We start from the raw sequence: 15,479 nt of genomic DNA, 5'->3' as shown, positions 1-15,479 counted from the left end.
GTATGAACAAATCATGCAAAAGCAGCTAAAACCGAGTCCTGGGACTTACAACTCAGGTCAGGTCAGGTATGGAAGCACATGCCGGAGCAACTTACGACTCATCGTGTACTTATTTCACAATCCTCTTGAGGAAGTTCAGTCACTCAAACTCCTGGATCTCAATATCAGCCATGTTCTTTCTTGGGCAAACCATATTACAAAGTTGGCCTCCAAAGCTTGTCATCGACTGGGCATCCTCCATCACGCAAGATCCTTCCTTGGCACACCTGACCTCCTATTCACTAACAAGGCCTTCATCAGCAGTTTGATGGAGGATTGCTCTCCCCTCTGGTCTGGTGCCCCTGCCTCAAATCTTGCACTTGATGCTATGGAAACCAAGGCCTTCAAGATCATTGGAATTTCCTGTGATGAAGCTGAATATATGGGCCTATCACTTTCCCATCATAGACACGTTGGTATTCTTTGTCTTCTACTGCCTCCTTTCTGGTGTTGCACCGAGAGTCCCTTTATAGATAGAGTAGCGACATGGAGGGTCCAGAAAAATCTAGTCACGTGATTGCGTGGAGCCATTTTGAGTCCATCGCGGACAGGATCGGACGTATACCGGGCACGTTTTAACGTTCCCGCAGTACGCAGCGTTCTCATTCATGTTTTACATCGATTTTACGACAAAATGACAGGTTGTTGCCCCTTTGGGTGCACAAATAGAACGGAGAAGGGATGCAAGATGTATAGATTTCCATCAGATGCTAAAAGATGGAAAATCTCGGAGAACAGTCAGTCTTGTTGGATGGAAAGCAACTTCTTGGTCAATTCTCTGCCAGGTCAGTGTGATGGTGGTCATGGTCCCATATGTGTATACTTGTGTGCTGCGAGTGAGACTGGCCTTTGCTTTGGCTTTCCAGGCTTGTTATCCATTGCTCGTGGATTAATTAGCACTTGAAGGGGAAGGCATCTTTATTTAAAATTAAGTTTGAGTTGGAGTCTTCGAGCTAGATCAATTAATATAGGGTCTAGACTCCAGATCATGTCTCCAAAGGCAGACTCAGACTCAACGTCAAAGTGAAACTAAAGTCAAAACAAAGACGAATGAACGGAGAACGGATCCGGGCTAACTCGGCCCACGGGCTAACATGGCCCACTCTTCAAAGGCAGAATTAGGGTCAACACTAACCCTAATTCTGACCCTAACCCTAAACCATGACTCTAAACCTAAATCTAACCCTAACCCTAAACCCTAACCTTTTTTTAAAGCTTTTAAGAGTAGGTTATACCAAAGATTTAAAATCTATTGGTGTGGGTGTAGACTGCCAGATCTCAGGATACTAAACAGGTCGACACCCCATAGAAGCGTAGAAGGGAGACCATCTAACTTCTGAGTGTGGAATGGTCGGGACTGGCTTTTACCTTCGGGTGGGGGGGCACGAGGGGGACATGGGGGGCATGGGCTCATGAGGGGGGCATGGGGCATGAGGGGGGCATCGGGGGGTGGGGCATGCATTGAATGTATGTATTTGTCTCTGTTGATTTGAATGTGTGAGGACATTAACTTGTATTTGTGTGTGACTTTCAATTTATAACTTGTATGTATTTGCATTAGTACATGCGTGTATGTGTGTGTGATTGTAAATGTGTAATTTGTATATGTATTAGAGATTGTGTGTGTGTGTGTGTGTGTGCGTGTGTGTGTGTGTGTGTGTGTGTGTGTGTGTGTGTGTGTGTGTGTGTGTAAGAGAGAGAGAGAGAGAGAGAGAGAGAGAGAGAGAGAGAGAGAGAGAGAGAGAGAGAGAGAGAGAGAGAGAGAGAGAGAGAGAGAGAGAGAGAGAGAGAGAGAGAGAGAGAGAGAGAGAGAGAGAGAGAGAGAGAGAGAGAGAGAGAGAGAGAGAGAGAGAGAGAGAGAGAGAGAGAGAGAGAGAGAGAGAGAGAGAGAGAGAGAGAGAGAGAGAGAGAGAGAGAGAGAGATTGGGGTGGGCTAATCTATTTTTGGTGGGATTAATATCTGATCAGAAACATGCAGCAAAGTTTGGATTAATAATTTAAATATGAAAATTAAACAAACACAAATATATACCCACACACGATAAACAAGGTCAAACAACTGCAGAAATACAAAAATAAGTCTTAACATTGTGTTGTGCATTGTACATGTATAAGCAGGGAGGTGAGAGTTCGAGTCTCGCTCTCGCCTCCCTGAAATCAAAATGAGGCTGAAATAAGCAGCACGTGGACTTGTCTAGTTCATTCCTTCTTTGTCATGGTTCTAAATGTCTGTGACTGTTAAATCACAACCAGCTCTGTGAATTTCTTCTTCATCATATGGCTCTTAGTTGTCATAAATCTTCTATTTTGTCATTTTCACATAATTTGCTCATTATCAACATGGAAAAGACCATTCCCATCTCTCATACATAGAGAACATAATGGAATACACGGTTCAATGCACGAGCACCAAACGGCAGCTCCGCACGTGCACCGCACTGAATGGACTCAAAATGGCGTCAAATCGTTAGTTGTCGCTACTCTATAAAGGGACTCTAGTTGCACCCAATGCTCTTTCCGTGCTTTGTCTCCCCTCACCCCCCAGGCAGAGTACATGCGGTCCACCACCAACCCCCTTCTGGTGAAACCCCAAAATCTAGAATCACTGCTCACCTCCACTCATTCTTTCCTCTTTTTTTGCCACCTGTGGAACCAACTTCCACATTGTCTTCAATCTTATACTTTCCTCCAGGTCTTCAAGACAGCCGCCGTTCACCACCATCCCTCATATCATCCAAAACCATTATTTTTTCCACACACTTTAGTCCTCCCCCCTTGCCCACTCCCCTCAACCCACAAGGCCACATACTTCCAACTTTCCAATTTTTTCTTCCAGAGAGTTTGCTTCTGCATACATCTTGTCCGCTTCATGTTTCCTCTAGCCCTCATTATTCACTACATCCCCTATTTGTCCAAGTCTCCTGCTATTTTGTTCTTCAACCCTGCTGTTGGTATCCTCCCCCCTTTTTTTCCTGTGATGAAGCTGAATCTATGGGCTTATCACTTTCCCATCACAGACACGCTGGCAGTCTCTGTCTTCTACCACCTCCTTTCTGGTCTTCTTTCTCGAAGCACCACACAAAATACACCACACAAAGGAAGTCCTGGCGAGGGTTTGCAATCTCTGATTGTTCTTTTTCTTGTTTTGTGTGGTGTTTGTGGAGTTTTGTGTGGTGTATTTTGTGTGGCCTTTATGTACTGGTGGGTTATGTAATTAATAAGTAATAAGAGACATAATTAGAACTGCCACTTTATAACTGCTGGCAGTGATGACCGGGTACCAAGACATCCCGCTTTGATGCAACCCCGCTTTGATCGGACACCTGACCCTGACCCATGACGTATATTATTATTATTATAATGCAATTGAATTCAGAATGGGATTAAAATAAATTCAATTCAAATCAAATGGAAGACCAAATAGGTACATTCCTGCATTGGAATCATCAGAAGGAACCCGAACAAGCAAAAAGCAAAGATGAAGTTATCAGGAGGAACCTGGATCGGATTCACATTTCAGTTGCTACTCCTCTACCATCAAATCCATCCAGGTACAGCCAAGTGAGCCTTATTCAAAACAAAACAAAAAATTCTGGCTGCCAGACCATGCTTCCCATGAAGTTGAAATTTAAAATATTTATTCCCCATCACTACTGGATCATAATTTTGAAGTTTCACGTCGATTGATTACGTGGTTCCAGAGAAAACATTATTTAATATTTTTCTTAAATCCAATACCACTGCCAAACAATGTGACCGATGACGTCATATGTGTGAACCTTTTGTTCCTCATAGATAGGTGGTCATATGTGTAAAGTTTTGCCTCGATCTGTTCAGCTAATTTAGAGAAGAAGATTTTTGAAGGTTAAAAAAAAACAAAAAACAATATGGCTACCGAATCACATGACTGATGATGTCATCAAAAAAAATTTTGTGGACCATTTTATCCCTAGATGACCCTCAAAAATTTTCATACTGATCAGATGTAGCATTCCACATCTGCAATTATGATGTCATAATGAAGGTACCTATGACGTCGTTAAAAAAAATCACACTAATTCCCCATGAGAAGTACTTGCTCTGTGCCAAGTTTCAATTTTTTCTTCGTGCGATTTCGGCGATAGAGGTCCAAATTTTTCCGTTTTTCCAATATGGCTGCCACACCACGTGACCTATGACATCATAATTTATGATTAAAACATTCTGCATGAGTAGTCGCACCAATGATGAAAATTTCGTCTCAATCCAACAAGCGGTTGTGGAGAAAAACATGAAAGTTCTGTGCACACAAACAAACAGACAGACAGACAAACAAACGGACCCAAATACAATGCCCTCTCCTTCGGCGAGGGTAATAATAATGAGTAAAATAAAAATAAAAACCAGGGAGTTCACAGAACACCATACCCAATGCCGTCTTGAGAAAAAAAAGAGGATGTGGCTGGAGTCTGGGAGCAGCAAATTTAATTGGTCGAGATGATGTAAAATGCCATAATATTTTTTCCCAGTCCTGCTAAATGAAAGCTGTTTGAAAGTGTCAAAAAGGCGATTTGTGTTCTGCGGTGTTCAAGTATATAATTGAATGGAAATAAATTAAATATTTCAAACGAAGGGAAAAAAAAAAATTCCGGAAGTTTACCGCCGTTGATGCACCGTCTTTTACTCCACCTTATCTCACATGTTACATTAGTTTTGTGCCTGTTTGTGTCCTTTATGACGACCTTAAAAATGGTAAATTTCCTGTTTTGATTGATTTTCAATTTTGTTTGACTGTCAGACAGGCAGACAGAGTGAAAAAGTGATCTCACTCCGCTCTCCACGTGTGCAATCGGGATGAATTCGGAGCCAAATTTCTGCTAAACCACAGGTTCGTTTTCCAATTCATACTCAAAATATAACGTTAAATTTAAATCAAGTTGTTCCTCGATCATACACTGACGTTTGTGGACAGACAGAGAAAGTGAACCAAGTGTTTAATCTCACTTTTCGCTCCGCGTGTGTGGGGTAATAACTCCAGCGTGTTGCAAATGGTACCAAACTCCAAGCTTGTTCGGTCTGCGGTACAATCCTGTGCTGACGCAAATGCCGCTGAGCATTTTCCTTTCCACCAGTCAGCTCTTTCTTTGCAATTCTACCCGAGATTTGGGTTCGCAAAACATTCTTCCAAACCGACTTAAATCAATGCACCTACTCATTTTAGCGTGTAATTAGACTCGGGCGTTTTGTTTCCAAAGGAACCTCGAATCGATTGGTCCATTTTCTGGAACAGTCAATGGTTTGAATTTGTTTAGGCCTCATTGGTTGAAGTGTCGGCCTCACATCATTCTACACACGACAAGACCGGGGCTTGAAGATATTAGTACGAACAGTCATGGATTTGAATTTGTTTAGGCCTCATTGGTTGAAGTGCAAGCCTCACATCATTCGACACACGACAAGACCTGGACTTGAAGACACTAGTACGAACAGTCATGGATTTGAATTTGTTTAGGCCTCATTGGTTGAAGTGTCGGCCTCACATCATTCTACACACGACAAGACCGGGGCTTGAAGATATTAGTACGAACAGTCATGGATTTGAATTTGTTTAGGCCTCATTGGTTGAAGTGCAAGCCTCACATCATTCGACACACGACAAGACCTGGACTTGAAGACACTAGTACGAACAGTCATGGATTTGAATTTGTTTAGGCCTCAGTGGTTGAAGTGCAAGCCTCATCATTCTAAACATTACAAGATCTGGACTTGAAGGTACTGTGGTACGAACAATGATGGGTTTGAATTTGTTTAGGCCTCAGTGGTTGAAGTACAGGCGTCATATCATTCTAAACATGACAAGACCTGGACTTGAAGATACTAGTACGAGTTCCGCCCGTGCAGACGGTGTATCGAGATAGAAACTATGTTCATTGAAGCAGTTCAGCTTGCTGCCGTTGCCTTGGGGGTGTTGCTGGGCCTGGTGCCAACAAGCCTTGGTGCAGGTCAAAGCAGGCAGCCCGTGTGGAAATAGTTTATTTGAAAGCTATGCAAATTCCCTCTTTGTTATCGCTGCTTCCATGCATTCTTAATACCGTACCTAATGATGGCAGCTCCATTTTTTTTTTCTCCTATTTTGTCCTCGCATTGTGTAAAGCTCATGAGAAAGAAATACATTAATAAAACAAGGACGTTCCATGATACCAAAGGCAATGGAAATGGATGTTTTTAAAGGGTGACTGAGATGGTGATGGTTAAGCATACTGATGGTGCACCTGCCATAAACCTGGTGTTGGCTTAACCGTTGAGGTTGCTGGCTTAAGATCTTTGGGTCTTGAGTTTGAGCACCTGTCATGGAGTTGAAATAACACCAGGTAGGTTGACTCAGCCTGTCATCCATCCAGGGTTGGCAAAATGAGTACCAGCTTACTGGAAACAAGGGGCATGACCGCACTTCTAGAAAATGATGCAGCCAGCAGCCACAGCTGCAAAGGAAACAATGACTACAGTGCACCTGCCAGTAAAAATCACACCTTGTAAAAGCTGAAACCAAACAATGGGTTGATGGTGTATTACTCAATCATAGAACATGTCACAGTTACAAAAACACATCTGAAAAAATCTTGGAGACTTAATAGACAGAGAGATATGCAACACCACCTTACCCCATTGTGGTGATGGCACAGTCAGTTGGAATGAAATGGCCGTTCAGTCTTTTTGAAATTCAAATCGCTCCCAGGGGAGTAAGGTATCGCATCATGCCAGGCAAGTCTGTGTCCTTTGATGGGATATAGAGGAAAACACGAGAGTGAGGATGATGTTGGCCAGTTGACAACACCATTACTTAAGGTGTAATGTTACAAATGTAATATTATTATGACTTGCCTGGATACTGACTGTTGAAACCATTGAAATATATTCCTTACACTTCTATTGTATGCAACACACTGCACAGGGCTGCAGGGTAGCATTATTGGCTGAGGGCACGGCTGTGCCGCTGATGTAATGCTCTCTGTAGGCTAGGGCAGGAATTTGTAAGTTGTTCAGGGTGCTGGTGATAGCTCGCCTACTCTTCATGAGGACATCATGAGATCTCTAACATCGATCAACGGATGCCAGCAGACGGGACGTCCAGTTTAACGACCATCCGAGGGACGGCACACACATTGATGAATTACCCTGCCTGTGAAACATCGGGATGGCAGTTTATAGCTGGGTCGGGATTCAACCACAGGCTGGACAATGCGTACCTGCAGGCCATCCTGCGAGCCCTATTCCTTGGAGAAGTTATCGGTATACCATAGTTTGAACGACCTTCAGTTTGATTGACAAACGTGAGGTTCTGATGGTGGACTTTAATCGACAGGCTTTCCGTACTTGTGACAGCATTTATGACCACACATTATTCTGGCTGGTTCAGATATTCTCCTTGACCTCATGTCTCTACCTTTCATGGTGCTGTGAAGATATCATGTAGAAACAGTTGTTGCGACTGGTTGTTAAAGCTCTTGGAACAGCATATTGGTATGCGCACATTTAGGCTTCCAGTGCCGTGAGATGTGCAACATATTCACAAGGCCATTTTAAACCAGGTATGCATGACTCATAAAGTGAGGATGCCTTGTTTCCATCGACAACTCGAATGAACACCTCTCCAAGCACTCACGGGTTCTGACACACGGTCTACAGCTCCCAAGCCTACCGTGAGCAAGGCCATGCCAACGGTGGCCCCAAAACCGCTAATTCTCATCATAACTGAAATTAAAGAAAGCTTTGCACGACAACAGCGGACAACGTGAATAAATTCCAGACCTTATATTCTACCAACCGTCGTTCTCAAGATTCTTGGAGAAACAAACATAAGTTGGTGATAATAGCACAGGCTTTGATGGGCCTAATGGCCTCCTCCTGTGTTAAAGTCCCTTGGAAGGGAACAAAGAGGTCTTGGACTCATCTGCTCGAAAGATGTTCACAAAGAAGCCGAAGGACGATTATAGGCCTACAGCAGGTGGTGAGCACCCTATCAGAAGCACTATCCGTTGTTCTGAACGAAAGGTTCCTGGATATAAAGTATGAACCTGCCTGGACCAGGCGGAAGGAAATACAGCGAAAGTGAATTGGAGATTATGGACATCAGGCCTGTTATCCTCCTGCCTGTCACCAACTTATCAGAAAGGACACCACCAATCCCTTATTCCTCTTTTTCTTCTTCTTTCTTTGTTTACAGCACATGTTTGCAGGAAGCACACTTGCTTCATTTGCTGGAAGCCTGGTGTTGGCTTCACGGTTAACGTGGCTGACTTAAGATCTTAGGGTCCTGAGTTGGAGTGCCTGTCGTTCCGTTGAAATAACACCAGTGCACCCTGAACACGTGTTCACCAGTGCACCAGAATGCACCCTGAACAACTTACCAGGTGGGTTGACAGCCTGTCATCTTTCCGATTTCGGCAAAATGAGTACCAGCACACTGGGGTCATAACCATTCGAGTATCCTGCGTCGGAGTGGTGACCCATCCAGGACTGTAGTCCTCCGTCAAATGAAACTGCCGAGGGCAGCCCTATGCGCAGCATGGCATCCACCAGCTAATGCTGGCAGACGGGACACCCATTTAATGGCCATCCGAAAGACGGCACAAACATTGATGAATCACCCTGCCTGTGAAACACTGGGATGACAGTTTGCATCTGGGGCGAGATTCGAACCCAGGCTAGACAGCTCAGAAGATACCTCTGAGGCCGAGGCCATGCTGCCAACCCACCGACCTCAGTGAATGTGTGCGAGACAAGGATCAACTCCAACGTTTCCATCTGAGAGTATAAGCAGCTCCTAATCAGACGATGTGCAGGAAACATGCACCGAAGGTGTTAAGATACCCGAGGAGTGGAGGAGGGAGAGGTTGAGGGACGACAGGTGGAGCATCACATCATTGCATTGTTGAATATATTTGGTTGTTTTTCACAGATTAGCTCAATTAAATAAATAATGAAACACGTTTTATTAAATGCCTCGAAAGAGCCTGAGAGTTCGTCCAGGTATTATATAGTGTACGCACCACATTACCCTCACTATACCATAACTTCAAAAGGATAAAAAATGTTTCCCCAAAGCGCCACGACAGCTGCACCGAGATGTCGTGAGTTCGGCCTGACTTGCTCCAAAAGTAACGCAGGAATTGTTCATGAAGCCCGCAGAGGTAATTTCAAGTGGAATATTAATGGCTTGGTTGTGAAAGCAAGGCGATAAAAACATGTTTTATTGCATTTTTAAATCCGTTCATTTCTCTCCTTCATATTGCTGAGCGAGTTCCATGATGCAGCAAGGCATTTAAATGCCTCCGATCCATCCTCGACCCGTTTTTCCCACACTCCTTTCTGCTCACTCAGGAGTTTCAGCCTCTTTTTTTGCGATTCGGTGTTGCGCAAAGAGCACTTGGCAGATTCGTTTATGATTCGACAAAAACGGGCCTAATATCGGGGATAGGGGCAAGGGGAGTCATCGACGGGACACGTCACTGAAAAATCCTGCATGATGTCAGATTCCAGACCATCGAGACCAAGATAGGTGATTTTAACTCTGAAATCGGACTTTTTGAACGCCCGGGTAAGGGTTGTAGTAGGGGGCAGTGTCACTGTCTTCGGTACAGGGTCGCAATAGAGGGTGATGTCTCACTCTTTCTTTGATGCAGGGTCGCACAACCGGGCGTTATCTCACTCTCTCCAGTGTGCAGAGTCATACCAGGGTTCAGCGTCTCACTCTCTCCAGTGTGCAGTCATACCAGGGTTCAGTGTCTCCCTCTCTCCAGTGTGCAGTCATACCAGGGTTCAGTGTCTCCCTCTCTCCAGTGTGCAGTCATACCAGGGTTCATTGTATCACTCTCTCCAGTGTGCAGAGTCATACCAGGGTTCAGCGTCTCACTCTCTCCAGTGTGCAGTCATACCAGGGTTCAGTGTATCACTCTCTCCAGTGTGCAGAGTCATACCAGGGTTCAGCATCTCACTCTCTCCTGTGTGCAGAGTCATACCAGGGTTCAGTGTCTCACTCTCTCCAGTGTGCAGTCATACCAAGGTTCAGTGTCTCACTCTCTCCAGTGTGCAGAGTCATACCAGGGTTCAGTGTATCACTCTCTCCAGTGTGCAGTCACACCAGGGTTCAGTGTCTCACTCTCTCCAGTGTGCAGTCATACCAGGGTTCAGTGTCTCACTCTCTCCAGTGTGCAGTCATACCAGGGTTCAGTGTCTCACTCTCTCCAGTGTGCAGTCATACCAGGGTTCAGTGTCTCACTCTCTCCAGTGTGCAGAGTCATACCAGGGTTCATTGTATCACTCTCTCCAGTGTGCAGTCATACCAGGGTTCAGTGTATCACTCTCTCCAGTGTGCAGAGTCATACCAGGGTTCAGCATCTCACTCTCTCCTGTGTGCAGAGTCATACCAGGGTTCAGTGTCTCACTCTCTCGGCACACAGGTTTGCACCAGTAGGCGATGTTTCACTATGCAGGGTCGTACCATGGGGTAGCCGGGTAGTGTTATGAGTTGTCACTGATATGTCATTCTATCATGTGACATGCCTATGACCTCGGGTTCTTCTTGGTAATAAAGTGTTCCGGGTCAGGTTGTGCTCACTACATGGTTGCAGCGGTGGTTGCCATTATTCGCGTTTGAACGTCTAATCTCAGTGGTGCTTGGTGCCGATTGAGACCTCTGTTGGAACTGTTTTTTGGAAGATCAGGACAGAATTTGGAGTTGATACCAGAAAGTAAGAAAGAAAGGTACAAGTGGACAACACATTCATGTTCAGCAAAGCCGCCAACAGCAAGAATTTGACTCGGTCTTGAAGTAGTTTGAGGAACATTGTAATCCGAGAAATAACAATGGTCGACGAAAGGCACCGTTTTTGGAAGTTTTCACCATATTGGATTTTCGCTTGAAAGAGCGCTTTCTCTGCAAAAAATAATTCTTGATTTCACCAAAATGGTGAACATATGCAGAGGAGTAGAGGTCAGTCATGCCCAGTTGAAGACCATGACAAATACTCCACTCAAGGTGACTGAAATGCGCAGTTCTCAACAGCAGAGCACAGTTCCGTGCCATACCCATATACCCTACAGTAAACACCGCTCCTCTTTGGCCTGGGAAGAGCCAATGACCATAGGTACATGTTCTCACTGCAGATTCCAAATAAACAGGTGTCTAGCTAAGATGAGGAAGTGCAACAATTGCGGCCGCATGGGCCACTTCAAGAAAATGTGTCGTACTCAACCATGAAGACAAGTACACGCCATTAAAACTCACAGTGATGACGAGTATGACGCATGTCTTGATCAGTTGCTTATTGATGGCGTAGGTATTGTGATCGGCAATCACTCTTTTGAAGACTTATCGACTGAAGGGCTGAAGGTGAACCTCAAACTGGACACCAGTGCACAGACATCTGTCATGCCATCAGCCCTCTATCATAAATGGACAATGAAACCACACATCCGTTGTTCATCCATCACTCCCAAAGCTTATCGGGGACATCAGGTTGTGCGCAAAGGTAAAGCAAATCTTCGCTGTCAAACAGAAAACAGAGAGGGCATGCTTGAGTTCTGGGTTGTCGATTCTTTCGCACCACCTATTCTCGGGGGTGATGGCTTGTATTACCCTCGACCTCATTCTATTTAGTGACTACAACGTGGATATTTGCTCCATGCACCTGCAGCCAGAATCACCTGCGATAACCAGTATAACCCAGGAGTAGGCAGTTGTCTTTCAGGTATTGGAAGGTTTAACCGACTCTGTCATATTGAATGAAATGAAGGAGTTTGTCCAGTTATTAAACCTACACGTTGAGTTACACATTCCTCTTCGGCAGAAGCTCGATGATATGGTCACGATGTGTCATTACACAATACACATATGACCAGATAGCTCGTTACAGTTATGCTTAGATCCTTAAAAGAAGCGCTAAAACGAGAGCACCATCAGATCCCCACTGGAGATGATGTAATCAGCTGGCTCCGAGTTAAACGGGTGATTTATGTCTTTGATCAAAAGGACTCCTCCTGGCAGGTACCACCAGCCAAGGACCGTGTATTCGTGTGTGCATTCAACACTCCTTTTGGAACATATTGTTTCAACAGGATGCCTTTTGGACTCCGTTCCGCAAGCGAAGTACTGCGGAGTCGCATTCGGAGTACCTTTCGTGATCTCGAAGGGGTGGATTTTGTTGCCGATGATACGATCGTTACTGCAACTGATGAAACTCAACATGACAAGATTGTGGGAAAATTACTTGATTGTGCCAGATATATTAACGTAAAATGCAATCGTCAGAAGATTCTTTGGAGGGCGTCAGAGGTCAGCGATATGGGATACGTCGTCACCGTCGAAGGCCGAAGGCCTGACGTGGCCAAAGTACAAGCAGTTACAAACTTGCCAACACCCAGGTATAAAGCTGGTCTACAGCATGCTTTAGGGGTCTTTAACTACCTCTCAAGTTTCGCACCCAATATTGTCGACGATCACAGCACCGATACGTAACTTACTGAAGAAGGACGCACAATGGCAGTGGAACCCTGAACATGCTGCAGCATTCAACACACTCAAGCAGGCAATGTCTCATGGATAAGTCCTGAAGTTCTTTGAGCCTTCCAAACTATCAGTTATCCAAGCTGACACATCGGCGATTGGGCTATCAGCATGTTTGCTATAAGGACAACCAGTTGCTGATGCCTCCTGTTCTCTATTGGTCGCAGAGCAAAGCTATTGATTTTCTTTCATTACTTTTACTTTTTATTTCTCTTTTTCTTTATCTATCTGTCTAAGGAGAAGTGAAATCTTGCAGAAAGTTTTCTGTAAGGCTCACTTGGCTGCACCTGGATGGTTTTAAGGGTAGAAGAGTAGCAGCTGAAACTAAGCCCAAATCCTATCCAGGTTCCTCCTGATGACTCCATCTTTGCTCTTTGCTTATTCTGGTTCCTTCTGACGACTCCAATGCAGTATTTGGTCATCCATTTGTCAATGCCCAGATAGAAAAGGAACTGCTCGGTCAGTATCGTTTTCACGGTCGAAACATTCCACCGCAACGTATATGGGTGTTTAAGTCAGAGGTGCAAAAAGACCACAAGTCATTGGTGACCATTGTTAGAAAACCACTTCGTAGAGCATCACACACATTACAAATGATGTTGCTTCATCTTCTTCGTTATGACTTGGAATTCAAGTAGGTGCCTGGCACGTTACCTTATATTCCTGACACTCTATCGAGAGCGCCTATCAGTTCTGTAACAACTGCCAGTGTTTAATTTGAAGACATGCAGATGTGGGTACACCAGTTGATATCCCATTTACCAGAAGCCAATGCCAACTTGAGAACCTGCGTTCTACAACCTCAGATAATAATGCCTTTCAGCTTTTAGCTGGACTTATTGTAAATGGATGGCCTTCACACAAAGCCAACTTGCCACCCATCATCAAACTGTATTGGGAAACCAGAAATGAACCGCACCTTACCCATGGGTTACTCTTTCTTTGCTCGTGACTGCGTAATATTCACAACAGCGCAATGGCGCAACATCCTAATCAAGATCCATGATGGCTACTTTGGACAAAAAAACAAAAACAAAGCCCGTCAAGTCGTCTTCTGACTGGGAATGAGCCACGACATTGAGCAACTTGCAGCCAAATTTCCAGTGCATACAAAGTTTATACCTGCCAACTGTAAAGAACTGCTCCATGACGCAGGAAGTTCCACAAGGACTCTGCAGAAAGTCAGATTTGACTCCTTCCAATTTATGAACCATTTTATCATGGAGGTAGACAACTTCTCAAAATACCCAGGGGTTCTTCGGGTCCTTGGACTTTCTGCAAAGCACATCATTGATGCAATCAAGCAACCGTTCACAAGACACGGCATTCCTCAGAAGCTGATAGCTGACAACGTGCCATTCGCAAGTGCAGAATTCAACAGATTCGCTCAAGAATGGGGATTCCCACATCAAGCCCCACATCTGCCCAATCAAATGGAAGCACCTCTGATCAGCAGACCATCAAACAAGGGCTCAAGAAAGCTCCAGAATCTGGTGAGGAATTACATTTCACCCTGCTGATTTACAGAAACACACCGGTATCAGGAATACCATATTCCCCAGCTCACCTGTAGATGAATCCAAGGCTCCGAGGCAGTAACTATGATGCACTGACTCTTGCAACCACACGTTCCGGCAGATGCACATCAGCTATTGGTATGGTGTCAGCCGTTTCCAAAGAGCTTTTACAACCGCAACTCCAAAGAGGTCCCACCACTTCAAGCAAGAAAAGGTCCGTGAGCCAACAGTTGTTACTGCTACACACCATTCACCCCATTCATATCATGTTACGATGCAAGACGGCCTGGTTTACCGGCGCAACCGCAAACACCTCTGGAAGACCAGTGAACCTGATCCCCCCCAACCCCGACCCCTCTTCGTTTGTTGGTTGGTTTGTTCCATTTCTGTTTCACCCAGCCCCTTCCTCTTCCTGCTGTGTTTAATTCAGCTTGTGTGCAGTTTGGTCACCACCACGTGTCCTTCTTCCCATCCCCATGATCTCACTCTCACATTTCCTCTGCTGTTGGTGAATTCCTCTGTTTATTTTGTTCCCTTCCATTCTGCTCCAGCTCTTCCACGAGTCTCAATCATGTATCCAAATAAAACCTCCTCCACGTATCACCCCACTCCCAGAGGAAGACCAGCTGTCTAAGCACTCAGTCACAAGACCCGACTGAACAACCATCCTCCGCCTTGCAGCCGGAAGCACTCTCTACACATACAGTATGAGCAAATAGTCACACCACCTATTCGTCGTTCTTCTTGTAATAAGAGACTACTCGCATGTCTCAGTGATTATGTTATGTCGCTTCATAATATCTCCGACATCACACTTGCATTGTATGTATGGGACCAGTTCATTCTTTGCCGAGTTCGTTTTTTTGAACCTGTGTTTGTTACCTGCTCCATGGAAGGTGAAGGAGGTTATGTTTTCACCCCCTTTCTGTTTGTTTGTTTGTGTGTGTGTGCACGATATCTCAAACAGTTGTGGACGGATTCGGATGAAACTTGCTGGACAGGTTGGGTGTGGGATAAGGACGAATTGATTCGATTTTGGTGAAGATCCGAATCCGGATCTGCTTACTAGAATTATTTAATTATTAAAGTGATTCTTCAACATTGAGAGATTGGGCCAAAAACGATATATAGCATAATATTGGAAAAATGTATTGATTCGGTCCGATATGTTCCCGTTGATCAGACATTACGTGGTGGAGGTGTGCGCTCGACCAAGTGCCCTTCTAGTTCGTACTGTTGTTCATTTGTTTCAGCAATTGGTGTTTGTGGCACTAGTATCAGCACAGGTCAGGAAAAAAAAAACATTTACCAAAATGAAAAACATGTAGGGATGGAATCCCCCAAAACAACCAAACAAGGTAGGAATGAATGACAAGGTA

General features: G+C 44.7%; 1 long non-coding RNA gene across 2 annotated transcripts in view; it reads left to right on the top strand.

Moving 5' to 3' along the window:
- The window catches only part of LOC147010563 (uncharacterized), a 40,600-nt gene that overhangs the window by 22,974 nt on the left and 2,147 nt on the right, over positions 1-15,479 (top strand). The window lies entirely within an intron of this gene.

This window comes from Eptatretus burgeri, chromosome 16, assembly GCF_056783735.1.
Source record: "Eptatretus burgeri isolate ZD-2024b chromosome 16, Ebu_testis_v1, whole genome shotgun sequence".
Taxonomy (NCBI): Eukaryota; Metazoa; Chordata; class Myxini; order Myxiniformes; family Myxinidae; genus Eptatretus; species Eptatretus burgeri.
This window is presented reverse-complemented; position numbering and strand designations above follow the sequence as displayed.